The sequence below is a fragment of the Zeus faber genome (assembly GCF_960531495.2).
Source record: "Zeus faber genome assembly, chromosome: 7".
Classification (NCBI taxonomy): Eukaryota; Metazoa; Chordata; class Actinopteri; order Zeiformes; family Zeidae; genus Zeus; species Zeus faber.
This window is the reverse complement of record NC_137203.1, coordinates 19,413,663-19,421,308: the sequence shown is the minus strand read 5'-3', so window position 1 is coordinate 19,421,308 and position 7,646 is coordinate 19,413,663. Positions and strand designations below refer to the sequence as shown.

The window sequence follows — 7,646 nt, the reverse complement described above, 5'->3', positions numbered from 1 at the left end:
CCCAAGAGAATCCCCCCCCGTTTTGCGGAAAAAAAATAAACAAATTAGTTGATCACCCGTGCCCAGAAACACGTAAACAATCCAGCGAGATCGATACAAACGAGGTTTCACCCGAAGAAAAAGTGTGGATCTTCCGTCATCGAGGGAACAGTCGTGTTGTTTCAGCATTCTTTCGCCAGATCTCTTTTGGATTTATTCTGGGAAAATGCTAATCTATATTCTTCTCATGTTTCCCCCTGTAAAAGAAACACCTTATATCGTCCATCTGCACATTAGAAAATTGGTCGATTTAAGATGGATATATAAAACAGTCATTTAGGTCGATCATTATCTGTATTAGATTTTGGCACGAGGTGCAACACTCTTTGACTGGAAAATACCTTGATAAAAATATAATTTCCACTGTGTGCCACCCCCGCAAAACTCTGCTAATGTGAACAGAGTCACAGTGGATATACTGTATAATTTAGGGCTGCCTTTTTTCATAATTTGTGCTTTCATACTTATTTACCACGCTGTGTTGAAATTAGGAGGGTGTCATTAAGAGGTCAGGGGAAATGGCTGACAGAGCCTCAAAATTGTCCTCTTGGATGGTATTTTATGATTTTTATCAGCTATTCGTTAAACCCAATAGAAGGAAAAGTACCCGCTTGCTGAGCAATGCAGTTGTATGAGAAATTAAAAAAATCAAATTACCAAATTATTAGCCCATACCAGCATGATATGTGATTGCGACCGAAGATCTTTATCAACGCTTCCACGGTGGATAATTCATAGAGGATTCAAATAAATTGCCATAAAAATGCTACGCTGGAAAATGTTCCTTTTACACTGTGGAAAAAAAAATGTCCTTATCGAGGTTATACGATGTAAATGACCTTCCAGGATTTAAAAATAAATCCATACGAACAGGTCTGAAGGGTCTGGCACAGGGTCCCAATTCAACCATAAATGGAAGTATAAAGGCAATTTCAAATCAAATAAGCTGAATGAATGAATAAAGTGTGATCCCGCCTCTTATACGCATCTTATATAAATCCCCTTCCAGTATTTAGAAAACCCTAGAAACATGTCATAAGGGTCTGGCACAAGGTCCCAATCATCATACATGGCGTTTTTTTCAAGGTCATTTATATTTAAGATAAAATCACATTCGTAAAATGTTATCCTATCTTATCTCATCTTATGTTGTATAAATTACCTTGTAGTTTGGAAAAATCAACATGGACGGGTCATAAGGGTCGCAATTAAACCATGACTGGCATTTAGTCTGTCCAATAGGATCGTGTCAGATACCGCAACACAATATGTTTACGTTGAAAGTTTACCCATTTCCGCGACACCTCACGTCCCCACCCGTGCAAGCTCCGTTTCCAAAATGAGAAGAATGCCCCCGAGCTTGGAGCCGTGGACGTGTGAGGGGGGCAAACGGGGGGTGGAGGAGGGACGGGTTGGGGGTCTTTTTTAGCCGCCCCAGGAAGATGGCAGCATTCTTTGGGGGGCAATTTTCAGGGCACATATGTCAGCACTGACAAAGGCTTTTGGGGGGCTGGCAGCGGGAGGCGGGGGGGTTGTCACTGATCCCTCAGAAGGCTAAATTTACCCCTGAATGACGGGGACAGGTGGTCCGAGCTGGAAGAGAGGGACGGGACGGCGCAGGACAGGGGGGGCGGGTGGGGTGGGTGGAAGTGGACCCAGCTTCAGTCTGAGCAGAGTCCGGGGGGCAAACGCACAACCCAAATCAGGGTTTTATTCAAAGCCAGCTGGTCTGGCTTGATCACATGCGGGACAGTGATTTTCAGTTCATTTCTTTGGTGTCGCTCTTTTTTTTTTTTCTTTTTTTTTTTTGTCTTTCTTTTTGACGCTTTTTCGGCAACTATTTATTTTTATTTTATTTTTATTTTTTTTTCTACGTTGAGCTGACCTGCAGCTGGTGCTGCAGGGTGGAACTTCCCGGGGAAGAAAGGAAAACGGCACCGGTGAGCTTCACCTCTTCTCCGCCCTCTTTTTTTTGTTTTACCTGTTGAAAAACTCTGATGCGGGCGGCGTTGGGGTTAGCACTGGTGACACGGGTCCGCGTTGGCGAATCAACTTTTTATTGTCTTCTTTTGATTAATTAATCAGTTAATCAGCACATTTATAATCTTCAAATAAACACTCAAGTAAATCGGCACGCGTCGATCAATTTACCTTTGACCTCATTTATATTGTGAGTTATGTAATTTTTGCATACTTTCTATTTTTCTATGTAATTGCATCTCATTTTCTGTGCAATAATCTCATAACGGATCACGACGCGTTGGGTTCAGCTTATCGAGCAGAACGCCGAAATAAGCTTTAACTGCTGTAGTTAAGTTCCAGCTGTTGCCAATCATCTCCGCGCGGCGCATTTGGGGAAAAGCCGATCGGGGACTCCTGTAGCTGCATATATTGAAGTTTTTGGATTGTTATGTTATTATTACTCTCAGGCATGACAAATGGTTTGAATCGGTTTTGGCCTTGAGTTTTTTTGTGGGGGTTCGTTCTTCTGAGGGAAATTGCTTCTTACGTCTCATTTTGTGACTTCACACGATCGTAAAGCCCAAAGAGCAGAGAGGAATCATTCTCATAAATTAGTGTATTAGGAAAGCGTCAACTTCACAGTTTGGTTGTTTTTGAACCCAAATCTGAGCCAAAAGAGGGCATTTAGCCTCCCAGGACGCTAAAAAGAAGGTTTCTCCACTTTTTTAATCATATTTTATTATAAATCTTCATGTGACTTGAGTTTACGCCATGAAAGCTGCGAAACATCCCCGCACCACATTAGAACCACTAAATAAACATTGCACAGCCCCAGTATGTGCCTTCTCTGGGCGTGTCACCTTGTCCCGTGGTTGTTTTTCCCGGGGACGGATCCCAAGGAGAGTCGACCTGAGGAGACTTTGACCCAGTTTTACCACCAAAAACGCTCACGCTCTCGTCCTCGCCCCGTTCTCACTTTTTTCAAAAACCCCCGAATTCTTGACGCCGTTGTTTTCATTCTGCGCGTCGGGCAAGCGGGGTGGCTTCTCTGCCTTGCAAGCTTTTTTTATTGTTTTTATTTTTGTCATCCCGCCATCTTGTTCTGCTCTTCGAGTCCTGAGAAAGGAGTTGCATAATATTAGGGAAAAAGCAAAAAATAACCTGAAGTGTGGCGCGGCGAGGTGTTAGTTCACCGTGTCGGTTATTATCGTAGTAGTTATTATTAGTTGTTATTTGGTTTGTCCGGCGACGGGCTTCTCTGGGTTTTCTCGAGGTGCGCTCGGTGGAATTTAAAGCAGAAATGAAGACAGACGTGACGGTGTCCATGTCACAGGCGCAAGATTTAATTTCTATTTTTGCGTCCGACAGAATGCTCCTCGCTGCGTCTCCAGATCCTCCGGGGGGGGGGGGGGTTGCCCACCTTAGCTGTCACTTGCAGAAAGTACATTTCATATTTAAAACAAATTATCACACCACCGCGATGCATTACACATATGGAAGTGGTTTCGATTGTGATGGCATGGAAAGGAAGGGAATCTTTGGTCCACTGTAATTGCTCGCAGTTAAAGCGCGGTAATTCCGGCCGTTTTTTGTTTTTTTTTGTTTCGTTTTTTGTTTTCTTCTTCGCCCCTTTCCACTTTCTTCTACCTTTCATTTCGAGAGAAAAGACTCCAGCCAGCCGCAGCCCAAACCCTTTTTATGAAATGCCACCCCCCCCGCAACTCCCCTTCCCCGCACCCCCACCCCCACCACCACCACCACCACCACCACCCCCACCTCCACTCTTCCCCAGTCCTCCCTTGAGCGGTGTCGAGGCCGACGGAACGGTGGGACGCTCCGACGCCCCTATAGAACGCCGCCGCCGCCTAAAATCTACAAAACACGAGTGCTGGCGCGAGGCGGCTCTTTTGATCTGCAGCTAATCTCGGTTGCCTGCCTCCCCACTGATCGTGTCGGAATAAGAATGAGTCGGAGCGGGCGATCCTCCAGGCACAAAGGAGCTTTAGACGCCGCCGCGCGCTCCGCCGAGCCCCGCCGCTGCGCCGCGCACCGCGGGGCCTCCGCCGGCGGTCGCTGGCAACCGGTCGCTCCGGATCCGCTCGTCTCTCATCGAGATGCGTGTTAACCCCGCCCCGTCTGTTTATTGACTATGCTTCATTCGCAGCGAGATGTCATCGGCCGTTCGTCAGGGGGAAGTGGACCGGAGGGAAAGAAGTCGCCTGGCGCCTGCGCTGTGTAGTGTTACCATGGGGATTGGAAACAGTGACCATAGCGCCCGTTTCTTTACACACGGCTCATCTCAGTGGAAAACCGAACTTGCAATCGAGCTCAAACTCATTCTAGTCAGATGTAAAAATTCCGATTTTAAAATGGAGGGGGTGAGGTACGGTCCTGATTAGCGCTTAGATGCCATGGGTTTGGAGTTCTAAGACCTGCTCTGCTATTGGTCCAGACATTCATTAAAGAAGTAAAATCATAATAATAATAATAAGATGAGATTGGATTTCAGAGTGCGCAGCAAACATACAGTATCGAGACGATCAAAAAGTGGTTATGCACACCACCAGCTTTATAAGTATGTCGCTCCAATGCACACTATGAGGTTTTAGCGCTCGGTCCAATCACACTTTACACTCTGCTCATATGTCGTTTTTTTTACAATTATAATGGAGCTTACTGTGCATGTGGGATCTGTTCCACTCCAGCACGTTTCACACCAAACCCTCGTCGGACGCTGCCTAGACCTGTTTGAACGACTCTTTCTACGGAAATATGCAACACTGGTATTGTGTGTTTATTGGTGTCGAGAGAAAAGGCGAGCAGATGCAAAGGAGTAGCTGTGTCTGTTTCAGAGTCGTTTTCGCGGGGAGGAAAGATTATTAGCAGAAAGTGCTTTTGTTTCTCATTAAAATTTAGGAATTGGAGGTGGGGACAATTCTGTGGACATACGTGCAGAGTGGATACTCTCGCAGGAGCAGAACACCAGCGCACAGGAAAGAGGAGAGGAGAGGCACTGTAAATAAATAAAGAATTCCAAATAAAAACCATGTGTGTAATACTAATAATAATAAAGTGGAATGCAATGGCCTGAGGCTGCGCGAAAGCAGTGACTTTGTAGTGACGCACCTGTCAATTTCCACAGTTCAAGTCCAGGCACATGTGATAAACCAGTTACATCTGCACTGAAAGGGGGTTAAGGGCGCCCCCGGTGGCGGAGAGTGTAACTGCATGCCCCCAAAAGGCTACTGTGTACACAGAACAGCACAGTGGCCCACTCAGGTGGGGTGGGCTGCATCCTGACAGGATTTCAAGGTTTCCTATTCTATATAGTCAGGGTGTGGTTGCTTTTGTAAAATGAATAATCAATTATTATTCAGCCGAAACACCCTGTCCGGCAGTTGGAATAGCAGAAATCTGGATTTATCTGTGTGTGTGTGTGTGTGTGTGTGTTAAGTTTGCATATTGACGAGTTTGCAAGTGTGGGATTCCAAAGTTTTCCCGACCTCCAAAAATCATGTAAGCGAGCTTCAATCGACCTTTGCTGATGGTGTATGTGGCAACGGCTTGGCACGATGCCCCTCCCCCCCCCCCCCCCCCGCGCCTAAAATTAGGTAGACTCGCACAAACATATCTATTAACACCAAGTAGCCCTTTTTTATGATTCATGTTGTTATCTACGAAGGTTTGGGTGTTTTTTTCATTGTTAATACTGATACTGTTGTCGCCTTTGGATGTGTAACCGTTAAAATTAAAGTTAGCTGCGGCACAGTTCCACAGCTTCCTTATACTAAAACCCAAAGGTATTGCGCGGCTCGCTGGTGAGATTAGTGCCACGGTCTGATCCCAGCTCCCCCCCCCAAAAGAGCATTTATCATTGCCTGAATAATTTAAATCTTTATATCTCATGTATCTCCAACAGCCAAAAGTTTCACATTTCCTGTTCAGGCATGGGTGTGAATTACACCATGTGTTCATCGGTGTATGTGTGAGTGTGTGTGTGTGTGTGTGTGTGTGTGTGTCTGTGTGTGTGTGGAGCGGCGACAGGTCCGGCTCCAGTGTGCGTCGGGACAGTGACGGTAGCCACACAGGGCCGTAAAACCTTTTCCTATGATGTAACTGGAGCATTAGGCGGAACAAAGGGAGATGTTGTTGCCCAGCGTGAGCCTCGTCCATAATGGATGAAAGGTGCACGGAGCGCTGTTGGTCAAACACGACAAGTGCAAATCACCTTCTCTGTTCCACCCGTGAGGAGCGCCCGCCAGGGCCCCGAGCGCCCTGCGAACGGGGGAGTTCGGAGCGGCACAGGCCGCATGATCTTGAGGTCTCTTTGTATTTTTTATAAAAAAAAAATTCTTTAGATTGTTTTATTTTATGGGACATTTAAGACCCTTCAAATCGGTCAACACAGACACACAGAGATTTAAGTTTACTTTTTGTGTTTTTGGAAGAGGAGTCCAATTATTAGGCGTAAGGCCGTTCCTGGATAGAAGTTTTAAACAATGAAAACTACTCTTGCTCAAAGCACAGTACAGAAAATATTCAATCAATATAAGAAAAAATATTCAAAAAATATAAGAAAATTCAATAAATATTGAATAACAATGTTATTGAATACTCTATTGAAGAAAAATATTCAATAGAGATTGAGTTGCTCTTGCTATATATTTGTTGTTTATGATCCATGTCATTTGTGGGGGGGGCGTTTGTACAAGATTTGTGAGAGTTCCTTGGTTTCTGCTTGAATTTGTATCATTTGTATCATATCTTTCTCAAATTCCTGAACCCTGAATCTCTTAAAATATTTTAGGAATTTTAAGGGCATATGATTTATCTTAATTAAATGTGGTCCATTCACCCTTGCTCTCCTAATTATACCGTGCCGTGCTATGATTCCCACCACTGTAATTAATGATGATATTTGCCCTCTGAGTTTCATTACGAACCGCGTTAACACGAGAGGTATGGAAAGCACGGCGAAGCCTCCGCAGTTGTTGAACGCGAACTGCGGGATAACGTGGTTGTTGGTTTTTTTTGTGTTTTAATTTACCACTTAATGAATCGCAAAGAATCACCCACGAGATCCGAGGCTACCCAGCTGTACGAGTGGAAGTGACCCCCCACCCACCTCCTGGCGGGAGGGGTTCGGCCATCACCCCGCGTCGTGTCAATCAAGAGTGACAGAAAACAACACGTGGCAGTAAGGGAGCGTCTGCAAACAACAGCGTCCCCGATTTTGAAACGGTTGAAATGCCGGGGCTAATTCTTCACGAGATCATCGGCTGCGCCGGGCGGGGCGTGTTTTGTGTTTTCGTGCGGGGGTGGGGGGGGGGGGGGGGGGGGCGACGGCGACGAGCGACAACAGCAATGACACTGAGGTCCCGGAAACGTGTCTGCGTTCGTCTGGTTCGTGCGAGCGGCGTGCCTTTGTTTCTCCCTCCCTCTAGAGAGAGAGAGAGAGAGAGAGAGAGGGAGAGAGAGAGGGAGAGAGAGAGGGTGGGGGGGGGGGGAATCATAACTCCACATTTGCAGGCAGGATGTTGTGTGACACGGGCTCTGAAGTGACTGCCAGCAGAGGCTTAAGGAACAATCCGAACGAGATCAATATCAGCAAACCGCACTCGTGTGTTTGACTTAACATCCAGTCG

The 7,646-nt window shown here is 46.0% G+C and overlaps 1 protein-coding gene across 6 annotated transcripts in view; it reads left to right on the top strand.

The window, feature by feature from the left end:
* The first annotated feature begins 1,722 nt into the window (after nt 1–1,722).
* Nucleotides 1,723–7,646, top strand: part of mef2cb (myocyte enhancer factor 2cb) — a 73,554-nt gene continuing 67,630 nt past the window's right edge. For all 6 annotated transcript variants that reach the window (XM_080003580.1, XM_080003584.1, XM_080003583.1 and 3 more), the window contains exon 1: nt 1,723–1,979. The gene's annotated coding sequence lies outside the window, so the exon portion shown is untranslated. The remainder of the gene's footprint in view (nt 1,980–7,646) is intronic.